The sequence below is a fragment of the Cuculus canorus genome, chromosome Z (assembly GCF_017976375.1).
Source record: "Cuculus canorus isolate bCucCan1 chromosome Z, bCucCan1.pri, whole genome shotgun sequence".
Classification (NCBI taxonomy): Eukaryota; Metazoa; Chordata; class Aves; order Cuculiformes; family Cuculidae; genus Cuculus; species Cuculus canorus.
Window position 1 is genome coordinate 53,303,725 of NC_071441.1, and position 12,656 is coordinate 53,316,380.

Sequence of the window (12,656 nt, forward strand, 5' to 3'; positions counted from 1 at the left end):
GCTTCTATAGCTTTATTCATAGAAATAATTCTGTTTGAATTCAGAAGGCAAAGTAATATGTATGCATAAGATTTGCAGAAGCTGAGCCTTGAGCAGTAACTAGGGTCTGATATAAAAATATAACCAATTTAAGTTAATTTGAATCCTAAACCCTTCGATGCAACTCTTAAATCTATTTTGGACTATGCAATAAATGGTCTGATTTTCAGAGCTGTTTATTTTTCATAGTGTTCAATGACTTTAACACCTTTGAAAACCAGAAATTTTAAACCTTTTTTGTTGGTTTTGGTTATTTCCAAAGGCCAAACATGACATGTGTTTGTATTTTCTTATTCCAATGCTATCAGTACAGCAACTTTAGAATATGTTTAGAGCTATGAAATGAAGGCTAGAAATCGAAAAGAAAATGCTCTTTACATTAAAAAAAAATGTCACAGTATTTTCACTAATATTTATTTGTAAATCCTTTCTCTAACCAACTGAAGCATGGATAATTCTTACCTAATAGTAAAGTTGTTCTTTATCACAGCTTTGTACTGAAAATAAACACTTTGCTTCACTGCTCTGAATTAGAAGTTGTTAAAAACCAAAAACTGCCTATTGGTGGAGATGTGATCTATCTTCCTATTTCAGGTATGCTTTTGCAGCACAGACCAGAAGGATTTCAATAGCTGATCAAAACAGAGTTCATCATTCAAAAATCCATTTTCTTTCTCCATTTAAGTAGTTATTAGAGAAAGAAGTTTAAAAGATTTATGTCATATGAAGAAGTGTTATATCTGACATTTCTGAGACTAGTAAAAATTAAAGTCTGGCTATTTCCTGGATTTTTCTTAAAACATCCTGTTGTTTATAACTTAATTTGGGGGAAGGAAAAAGCAGAATTAATGATAGCTTTCTTTTAGAGTCTAGTACAAGGTAAGTCAATAGAAGAAACATAAAATTACGGTGACCATGATAAAGAAAGAATACCAACATCAGTTCTATAGAGCACTTAACCAATATCCTGTGTAAGATCATAATATTAGGCCATGATATGGTGAGTCCTAGGAGGAGTTATACTTCATGGAAACTCAGTAGAGATCTGGATAGGACAGGAATGTCAGAAGCTACATTGTCAGTAAGTTTCAGTGATCACTGAGCAGAGGCAAGAGTGAAAAGATAACCTGTAAGAAAATAATGACTGAGAATTCACATTTCTAATAACACAAATAAATTTACTACTCTGAGAATTGCTAAAAAGTGTCCAGATAAGTATTTTTCTGCACAAATCTCAACAATTGCACAAAAGCTTTAATAAAGGCATGTTAATCAACAGACTTTATCTGTAATGAATCACTCTTTGGATTCAGGGACAATAGGCATATATTCAGATTATTTTTATTCATGCAAGTGATCACACTTTACCTCACATTAAACACTGCTTTCATAATTCTTAATGAAAATATAGCATGTAACCATTTCTAATGATAACAACAATTTATTGAACACAGAGAAAGCTAAGTAAATTTTTGTTCATATTATACACAGTCTTGATAAAAGTAACATATACTGTCAGAAAGTTTATGAACTCTGCAACAGCCACAATTGTCCACAGAATTTTCTGTTCTACAGGTCATAAAGTAAGCCAAATTCAAATGAATACATGAGTCTGTCCAAGTCAATACGTCTTTTTCTACCATAACCTGTGAAGTAAGTCAGGATTATATTTGATTTCTCCTTGTCCCATTACTCTGCAGGAGATTTTAATGGTGCTTTTCTGATTCAGCTAGTATACAAGGAAAAGGGTTTAGCATCACTTCTGTGGAAGCAATTAAACCTATTCTTAGAGATTTTGGAAGCTCCCAAAATAAATACAATTAGTTTGAACCAGGACACTATGGATATTTTAAAGAAGTATATTTGAGTTTTGGGTAGACATTAACACAAAGTCAGAATCTTGCCCCAACATCTTAATGGGATAGAAATTAGGGACTTTTTTTGATCCACACGACTGTGTACAGTATGAAGTCATATTTCCTTATAAATCTTGGAAACTGAATCTCGGATTACTCTAGGCCTTTAAGTTAATGAAAATGGAGTTTTCATTTTCCTTATGTTTTTATTTACCTTCTTCAGAGTGATATGACCTTGTTTGATTTATGATATATGAAAACTAAGCAGGAGAAAGATGAATCTGTGTTTCAGAAAAGACAGATTTCTATGGTCCAAAACTGCAGATTGTTAAGAAAAAGAAAAGGCAAACCATACACTGCCAAACTGATATTCAATGAAAGCTAGACTTGTAGAGTATACTACAGGTACTATAAGATGCAACATCCTTTAAAACAAGTGGATTTTTTATAGAACTGGAAGAAAAGCTCTATTTCTAAATTATAAGTGTAGAATTGCTATTGAATGGATTAAATGGATAGCTGAACAAAGGCGAACAACAGTCTTCTGGCATATCTCGAAACCATGTAATTGATACATGCATTTTCCAAACTTAAAAAGTCTTTCTTGATTGTGTGATTTCTGAAAAGTCATAATTTAGCCAAACTTGAATATATTTTCATGGCAATAAAGAAAGATATTCTTGTTGTATAATTATTTCTTCGTCTCTGCCCTCCCATTCTTTGTTTCTGAGCTATGGGGTTATTCTTCAGGGTTTTTTTGTGTCAGACCTCGTATGTGTACACTAAAGACAAAATAATATATCGGCACTTTATTTTACTGTCAGTATTATCTCTGGGGGTTTAGATTTATTTATTTATTTATTTTACTGTCCAGTGTGTAACACTTTGAAAAATTAATGTTTATCACAACAAAAAAGAAAAAAAATATTGAAGAGTATTCCAACGAATAAGAGTAAAGTTCTGACAAGAAATACATAGCTAAGTAAACAGATTTAATTTGTTTACTTATATTTTATTCAGCTAGCAACCTATTAGGACAAAGACTCTATACAAGAGGATAATCAAATAATGGGCCAGTATACTTTCTTTTTAAACAACAGCAGCAACATGAATAGAAAAGTCACAAATGTCCAAAAACATTAGTATGTTAAAAATTAATCTTGAAATTCTTTTCTAGCAACACTTGTAAAGGCTGAGATGGATTTGTCACTTCCTGTAAGTGTAACTGTAACTTCATACCGAATTTTCTAACCTCATATTGCCTTCTTTAGATATATAATAATTTGATAGTGGTGTGAAAGCAAAATGGAAAGAATCTTACTTAATAGTGTTGAACTACAAGTGAAATATTAATTTGCACGTATCGTCAGCAAATCCATTCAAAATTTTGACTCAGAAACTGTTCCATTTTTCTAATAACAGAAATCTATCATTTATTATTGATCGATAAGGAATAAGTAGTTAAAGTGTGCAGAAGGTCCCAAATTTGTGAGAGTTCTCAAGGACTTGACAGTACTTGAACAGGGTAATGGTAAGAAATCATTTCTTTGCTGAGATACATACTTTGAATTTGCCTTTTGGGTTCTTATTTCTTCAATATTTTCTCTCTCAGTTGTTAAAATTAAATGTACTATTAGTTATACAAATTATGATGTTCTCTCCTCCTGCTTCTCAACCATAGTTTTAAATACATGTATATATGAGTCAGGAACTGGATAGGGAATGTATTTTAAAGGACAAGCTGGTGGGTAGAAGGTTTGGGCAGAGGGAATGCTGTACAAAATTGTACTTTGTAGAACTTTCTTTTCTTTTTTTCTTTCTCTTTTTTTCATTTTAATCAAAAATATTGCTTTAGGACTTTACAGTTTGAGTTACTGATACAGACACGGAGACCAAGAACTCTAATTTACTTTGTTCAAATCTTGTCTTAAGCTGGCCAGAAAGCTACAGGAAGTGTTTAAAAGTCAGTCTGGGTGAATACAACAGCAGCAATCTTCTGTTCAGGACACGCCCCCAGCAGCTGTGCCCAAATCTGCAGAAATCAATAGGAGTTAACTGTGAAAGTGTTAAGGAATAAGTCTAGTCAGACTCACATTGGTCACTATCTCCCTCAATTAATGGAGAAATGCTGAAATAAAAAGCAGAGTAGTTTCAAAAATAAAGACAAGAAAAGCCAGCCACACTGATCTGAAGAGGGAATAGTGGCATTTAAAATGCTCACCCTTTGCTAATTGCAATAAAGGACAAAGCTGCTGCCAGCTTTAACATTGCAGAACAGAGTTTTTAAAGTAGAACTCCTTATCACCTTATTTACCTTTACAGACCTATTGAAGTACAGGGTTACACATCTGCACAACACACACATAGAAGCACACAGAGGATGCTGGATTGAAAATTTTCTTGATACAAAGCTCTTCACTAAGCCTACTGATCTGTCAAAAATGAAAGGTTTTGTAGAAAAAAATATTAAAAAATATAAAAGGGATTATATATTTTCCATTTTGAAATAATTTTTAATCATTATTTGCTTCAACTACCTTTTTAATGAAAACTAAAAATGCAAGGTTTTTTCTGGTAATTCAAATATTAGGTTTTATTTACATTAGAAAACTTTTCATTTTAACACAACAACAGCAATAGAAATTTAAAGCAGTTTCCTACGAATAGCTTTTTTATCATGTAGACATCTGCAGGCATTCATAAGTATGCATAAGTGTTCTCAAAACTTTAATCTGGGAATCTTGCTTCATTATATGCCATCGTATTTGAATTCACATAACATCTGAATACTTTTTTTTTTTGATAATGCTTATATTTTGTTCTTCTAATGAAAACAGCATATTGGGGCTTTGTCTCCTAAAACAATATTTCTTGCATTATTCAGTTAATATTCTCCAAATAAATAATAGCTCATATGTATTCTGAAGCTGAAAGGAATGCTATTCTTAAAGACCTGAAGAATTCTCTAAACTTTATGGAACTGGTAAACATGGGTATGTGGGAAGCATCCATTTATTGTAATTATGATTTAAGAGTTTGATTGCAGAATCTTGAACAATTCACATATTTGTAGCCTTCTGGTTTTCTCTCAAGTCTTTCAAGTCTTTCCTTCTCAAAGTTTGTGTTTACTTCATTTATTTATTTTTTTTTTTTAGGAATAATGCTAATTTAATCAACATCTGACTGCATGAAATATCGGCTTGCTTTTTTTTGTTTTTTAGTTCAAAAAGAAAAATGTTAACTGTAAAGAGCTCCTCTTCAGTTGCAGGGACTGGATGTGGAAAAACTAACTAGAAAGACCTTAGCATTTTTCTAAAGAAGGACAAAAACAGAATGTTCCAGTAAGTTCCTTGCAAAACAGTGGAAAGGTAACTTGGTAATGTTATGGGTTGATTATACTGTTTCTCTTCCCCTCATATGATCACTTACTGCAGCACTTGCCTTTAAAATAGAAATTACTTTGCTCTGCTGTTGCTAAGAAAAGACTGATGAAGGTTGGTGTTGCTTTTCCTCTCAGTCACTGTCAGCTGCTGCCCTTTAATGCTGCAGTCCTGCTGCCAGTGAGCATTCACACCCTCAAACTGCAGGTGCTCAGTCTCTCCAGTGGCATCACTTGCTTTTGAAAGCAAAGTTGCTTTACAGGCATGGCTTCACTTGAAGCATTTGGACCATAAATTGATACATAAATGAATAATTAACAGAAATGCATGAGATTCTTCATCAAAGATTAAATTTGTGACAAAACAATTGGATGTTTTTCTGTATCTCAGGTTTTCTTGTACTAGCTAAAGGAGTAAAAATAGTGACACTGATATGCAAGCAATCTCTGATCAGACATAATTTTCAAAAGTTAGGATATTAATTACAATACCAGTACAAGAACAGTTGGATGGTTATGTCCTCTTGATTTCTGCAATAATACTTATCAACCTTGCAATCGTGAGTACAATTCCTTTTCTCCATCAGTCACAAAATGTTTTCAAAAGAACATGTAGTTATACAACTTGTCTTTCAGTCTTTCTTATCAAACCTATCTTTTCAGGAGAGAAAAGCAAAACTGAATGTCAAGACAAAAAGGTAGGCTTAGCTACTTCATTGTTCAAAGAAATAACATTTGAATGATCAGTTGTCTAGAACTCTTGCCCACTTCCAGGACTAAAGTTGTAGTTTAACTTAGCTGGGTGCTACATACATACAGCTCAGTCCCCTCAGAGAAATGGAGGTGAGGATTAGTAAAATGAAGTGGAAATAGTAACAATAACAATAGTTATAAAGACACAAAACAGGTGATGCACAATGTAATTGCTTGCCACTCACTAACCAATACCTAGCATGTACCCGAGCAGCAGTTTTATGTTCAGCATGATATCATATGATGTGGAATATCCTTTTGGTTATTTGGGGTCAGCTGTCCTGACTGAGCTCCCTCCCAGCTTCTTTTTTATTACCAGTTTTGTCTCTAGAGGAACAGTGTGAGAAGTCGAAAAGTCCTTGACTTAGTGCAAGCACTGCTTAATAACACCTAAACTATCGATATGTTATCAATGTTAATCTCATACTAACTCCAAAACACAAGGCTATACCAACTACTAGGAGAAAATTAACTCTGTCACAGTTTAAACCAGGACAACTAGCTGTCATCATCCCATCTCTGGGACTTCTACCGGGTGTCCTTTGTCTGTTAGGGATATAAAAGGATTCATCATCACCCTTCCCAGAGGCATTTCAATATGTTTCCACCATGATCTACTCTTTTGTCTTTCATCATAGGTTTGCAGTCCCACTCTACATCCCAGTTTTCTATATAAAGTTGGGTGTTTCTACACATTCAGTAAATGCTCTGCATTTCTGATACAGACAAATAAAATAAGCCTAGAAAAAAATCCCTGATTTCCTTAAATCAAAGCTTGTGGCCTCCTGCAAGCAACAGAAATGCCATATTTTCTGGGCTACAAGGCCAATAGAGGTGAGTGGGTACACTGGTGATCAGGAAATCAGAATACACTAGGGATGTGCATAAGCAGGATGAATGCAAGGATTATTTCTGCTTATGACTTTTTGTAGTGCTCTTTCTTTTCCCTTCAATTCCTAAACCTGTTCATGTGTTAAGCTAATTGAGATAAATGAAAGATAAAAGTGAAGGAGCCAGTTCAAAGTGTTGCAAGGTTAAGGCAGGCACCTTTATCTTATTTTGAAAGGTGTCGGGGGTAGGATAACAAGCATATTCAGTAGGCAGTACGTGGGAAAAAGCATAAAAAAGACCTCTCAAACAACATACAATTAAATAGAACAAGTAAAGAGACAATTGTGGAGGCAGAGAAGTAGAGTGCAATCTATGGGAACAAGTGAATAGATTAGCAACAGCCTCTGGTATTTTGACGGCAATGTCAGGAGAAAATGTTTTCCTATCTGCCAAGTCCTCAAAATATGAAAGTTTCCTTCGAGCAGTTCTCACTAAGCTGTGGAGAAAGTAGCAAGATAATTCCTTGCAATACCTGCCAAAGGTAGCGTGAATACTGTACAGGAGGGCACAGTTGGTAATGCAAAATACAAGTAGAAGCTTTCTGTGTGATATTCCAACTGTGAACCTGCCCCACTGGAGGTTGTCTCACAATGTTTATTTACTTGAAATCTCTATTTATTTCCATCTAGTCTTTCATTACAACTGTAATTCACTGATTACGGAGAAAAAACATTAAGTATGTATTGTATGATTTTCATGAGAGAAAAGAATGAAGCTAAGGCCTTTCAATAATTATTTTTGTATTTGAATCTACATAGGAAAAACTCATGATATTCCTGATGGTATTCCACATGTTTATGCCTGATTTCAGTAATTTCAGACTGTAGTTAATACTTTTCCAAGTTGCAGTAAATATTTAAGTGTTGGTGTTTAAAATTAGGTTCTTATGTGGCCCTAGCAGTTTAGGAACTACAGCCAGTACAATTTTTAATGTAGGAATAAAAATATTGACAGATGCAAGTACCTGTAAGGTATTTAACTATATATTGCTCAGGGTCAGGATTATTAAATGCTAACGTTAAACCAAGTATTATTTCAAGTGAAATGCTTCTTAAAATAAAAGACACATCCTCCAGAAGCTGTTATTTTTATACTTTGTGTTACCTTTAACAACAGCTACAATGAGAATATTTTAATAGAAATAATATCTATATAAAATATTCTTTAATGCAGTCTGATGCTAGAAGTTTCCAAGTAGCAATTGACTGCTTGGAAATATTCAGGCACAAAGTCAATCCTCATGCAACCGATGATATTTAATATATTTATATAATATATTATATATATATATAATTATTATATCCTCTGAATGGGAAAAAAACTGGTTTTCATTTTCAATTATTTCAAATTAAATTGCAAATATAGATTAAGAAACAAATAGCACACTAATATGGATGAAAGAAGTATAAAAGGCTTGATCATCTGGTTCATACCTTCTAAGGTCTGGGTGGTATTTGTAGTTTTGGTTAGGTTTTGCACAGAATGATCAAACCAATTTATACTAACTACCAAGCCTTCTTCTGAACCATACCTTTTAAAACTGGGGTAATTGAATCAACAAAGAGTCACTTTTGCTGCTCTTAAGAAACAAACTACTGCGTAAGTGGTAACCTGAACACATTTACATAGAATCTCTGTTTGGGTATGATCAGGTGTAACAAAGCCATCAACCCAATGGAAAACATTTTGATTTTCCCTAAGAAATGGTAATCAGCTTTATCTTTACTTGCAAAGGAAAAAACATTTTGGATTAAGGCACTTCTTATTCCACAATAATTAGGACTAATCTACTGAAGTTATGGGAACAAGGTATTGCCAGAATATGTCTCCAAAGTATCTTCTTTTCTTTTGCCTTTGCACAGGCTTTATGCACAGTCCATGCTGCATGGTGTTACCACTGAAATTTATTATTTTTGAGAGTTGGAAACAATATCTATAAAGCTAATTTCTTCTACTTGCTATGAAGTATCTGAAAAAAGTTTATTGGGCATTTCTTGTTTCCTCCTTGGGTGAATGACATCATCTTCTTTAAGGACTGTAGTGGGACTGCTTGGGTAGGCTATAAACAGAGTGCAAAAGAGAGGTCTGAAATAAGGGGTTTAGAGAATAAAGAAGGAACAAAAGAAGATGAAAATGCTCATAAACTGTACATCTCTCAGTGCTCTGCTCTTCCTGTTTGTTCTATGTGTGCATTTTGCTTGGCAGAAAATCACAATGTTATTTCTTCAGAAATGTGTTCCTTTTCATGTCCAGATAATAAAATTGTTGCAAAGTCATACAGATATTTTCACAACTTGAGTCCATTTAAGTAGGTAAATTATTTCCATAAACAGTCATCCAGAATTTTATTATCATGGTGGTCTTTTCCAGAAAAAGTCAAAGATTAGCTCTTTTTTTTTTTTTAATTTACTAGAATTAATATTGGTTTTGTCTGATTAATAAACTAAAAAGTTGTCTCCAAAATCTAGATATACAGACAAAACAGTAATAGAATCAATATCTTCTGGGAAAGAAAGAACATAAATAGGAAACTTATATAGATGGCTAGATAAGGTTGTCACCACTTTCAGGGATGATATCAGAATTCAGTTTACTTTTCTAAAAACAGCTTAAGTGAGTAATTGCACCATTAGCAGTATGTAAATTTACAGCATGTTTTATGTTCTTTCTTCAGTGCTTAATCTTAATTGGTGTGTCTGCATGATAACAGCACTGAGGATCTCAAGGATCTCAGCTCTGTTGGAAAGGAGGTAGATCTTGGCTGAGAAATCATAATGCAACTTGTTGAAACTGCCAGTGAGAATGCCCAACTTAGTGGTGTTTTAGCTTGAAACCATTTTCTTAAGGTACCTATATAAACCTCAGCATGAGACCTGAGGGTTAAAATCTTTTTTCATAGATCCAAATGCTAAAGAAGAGAGAAAGTAGTAAAATCTATCTTGCTGGTTATACAAACTAGGCAAGGAGAAAGGCATATGTATAGCCCAATCTGACCACCATTTAGTCATACCACAGTTTGGATCAGCTCTAAAGGCAAGTCCTGTGCTGCTGTCCCAGGCTTCAGCAGAGCAGAAGCTGAAATCTGAACCTCCTTCTTCTTAACTACTGGGAATCAATTTTCTTTAAACTTTAAAAAAAATGAGAATGGTAGTTTGCCAGCCAGTGAAGTCCACATATCTTAATTTTCTTGTGTAATTAATCTATCAAAAATGCCTTTTAAAATGCTGCCAGTCTGTCATCAGGTAGATGTCTCTGTCATCAAGACTAAAAGTAGTCCCATATTAGCCCACTATCAGAAAGAGACCACAGCTGAAAAAAACTTTTTGTTTTGACCTTTTGTGCTTTTATTTACACAGTTTATTCTGTAATGCCCTTAAATATTTGTGGATTTATCCCTTAATAAAGAGCTCTGAACCTTTGTCACCTTTGAATATGCACTTAAGCACCTTAATTAGTTATGATATTTTAGAACTCCTTCATTAGCACTGGATAGAAAGTTATGAAATATAAAGAACATGTAAAATTAGTCTCGCAATGCATCACATACAGGTCAGTGCCAGAAACATACAAACAGTTCCTGTGGAAGAAATAATTACATGGAAGTGAATTTTAGCAGAACAAGAGATGTAATTTAGAAAGTTATTTTGAAGTGTGATGCTTTGAAGATAAAAAAGCTATCCCTTTATAACTTTCAATATAAGAAGAAAAATAAATTATTTCTAAACATTTATTTTTTAATTATAGTACAGAGATAAGCCTGTGGAGAATCTTTTTATTTGCCCTTAAAAATAACTGCATAAAATATAGTTAAAAAGTAATTTTCTCTGGGGGAAAAAAAAAAAAAGGCAAAAGGAAAAGAAACTGTCAGCTGATAGCTAAGTGAAATTTGATCTGTGAAATCATTATTTCCTGCTGTGTCATGTCAATTTAAAATACTTCTAAAGTATGTTTATCCTTAAGATGGCCAGTACTTCATAATAGAGGCAGTCACTAGAAGAGCAATGCATAAAGCACAGTATATTTCATGTTTGTTTTGCCAAGTATTAGAACGAAAACCAATCATGCCTTTAAAAATGATGGATCTTTTGTTATGATTTATAGATGCACAGATGCTAATTACTGCCAGTTTTAAAACCACTGTATATTCACTCTAACTGACTTAACTAAAACTGTCCTTCTGAAATGTACACTCCACTACAAACGTTATAGATGCTACAGGTTTCTCCAGACCACAAGACAGATGTCTTTGACAAGACACTTTCCATGATATTTGAAAAGTCATGGCAGTCAGGAGAAGTCCCTGTGGCTGGAAGAAGGGTAATGTTGTGCCCATTTTTAAAAAGGGTTGGAAAAACGACCCTGAGAACTACCGACCTGTCAGCCTCACCTCTGTGCCCGGGAAGATCATGGAATAGATTCTCCTAGAAGTTATGCTAAAGCACATGAAGGGCAGAAAGGTGATTGATGGCAGCCAACATGGCTTCACCAGGGGCAAGTCCTGTATGACCAGCTTGGTGGCTTTCTATGATGGGATAGCTGTAGCAGTGGACACGGGTAAACTGACAGATGTGATCTATCTAGACTTCCGTAAAGCCTTCGACACAGTCCCTCACAACATCCTTGTCTCTAAATGGGAGAGATATGGATTTGATGGGTGGATGGTAAGGTGGGTAAGAAACTGGTTTGATGGTTTCATTCAAAGCGTAGTCAATGGCTCAGTGTCCTGATGGAGATCGTGACAAGTAGTGGGCAGCCTGATTTAGTGGGATGTCCTTGCCCATGGCAGGGGGGTTGAAACTAGATGATCTTTAAGGTCCCTCCCAAGCCTAAGTATTCTATGATTCTATTCTATGATTCTGTAAAATAAGATAGTTAATTTATGATTGAGGTCACAGTAGACAGCTTGCCAATGTTCCCTAAGTTATTGATACTGTTCAGAAGGGAATAGCTACAGACCTCACTAATCCTGTAAAACTCTGTAGTAAAAATAAATAAGTAAATAGACAAACATATAGATAAATAAACAAATGATTACAAATTAAACCCACTTTAAGATGGTGAACCTGCAACTGAAAACTACCACAGAATTACAGGATCATTATCTTGCCACTTAATTCTAGTAACATAACAGTTTTTTAACAATCATTGGTAAGGTTAATTAACCTTCTTATCTTTTTGAGCCTGCACAAGAACAATAAACACCAAATAGTGCATTTATTGTGAAGAAGTGGAGGAAAATGTAATGTTTTTGTTGCTCAAATAGTTACTAAACTCACTATTAAATGTCAGTATCTCTTGTCTTGCCCTGTAGTGCCTGTAAAAAAATAACGCGCACTCCACCAATGTGTGTGGTACCAGTCAGTTAGCTGGACCTTGTGGTTTATTGGAGAGGGAGGGAAGAAAGAGACAGCACACTGCATAGTAATGCTGACTTACATGGCCTTCCAAAGAGTTCACAGCACAAATCCTTGATCCCTTGAAGAGTAGTTTATAAAAACAAGTAACAAAGTACCCAGTAAAACTGACCAAGGTTGTTTTTTATTCTCTTATTATTCCATGCATGACAACATGCTGTGTATGTCTATTACTGTAGGGGTACCTGCAAATACACACTTAGTGATTAGTATTGCCTAAAAGAGATTTTATCCCATTAATATGTTATTTACCTAATGTTGGCAAGATATATATAGAGAACATCTAGTGTGCATGGGGCTGACTGCTGTTTGATATTCATGCAT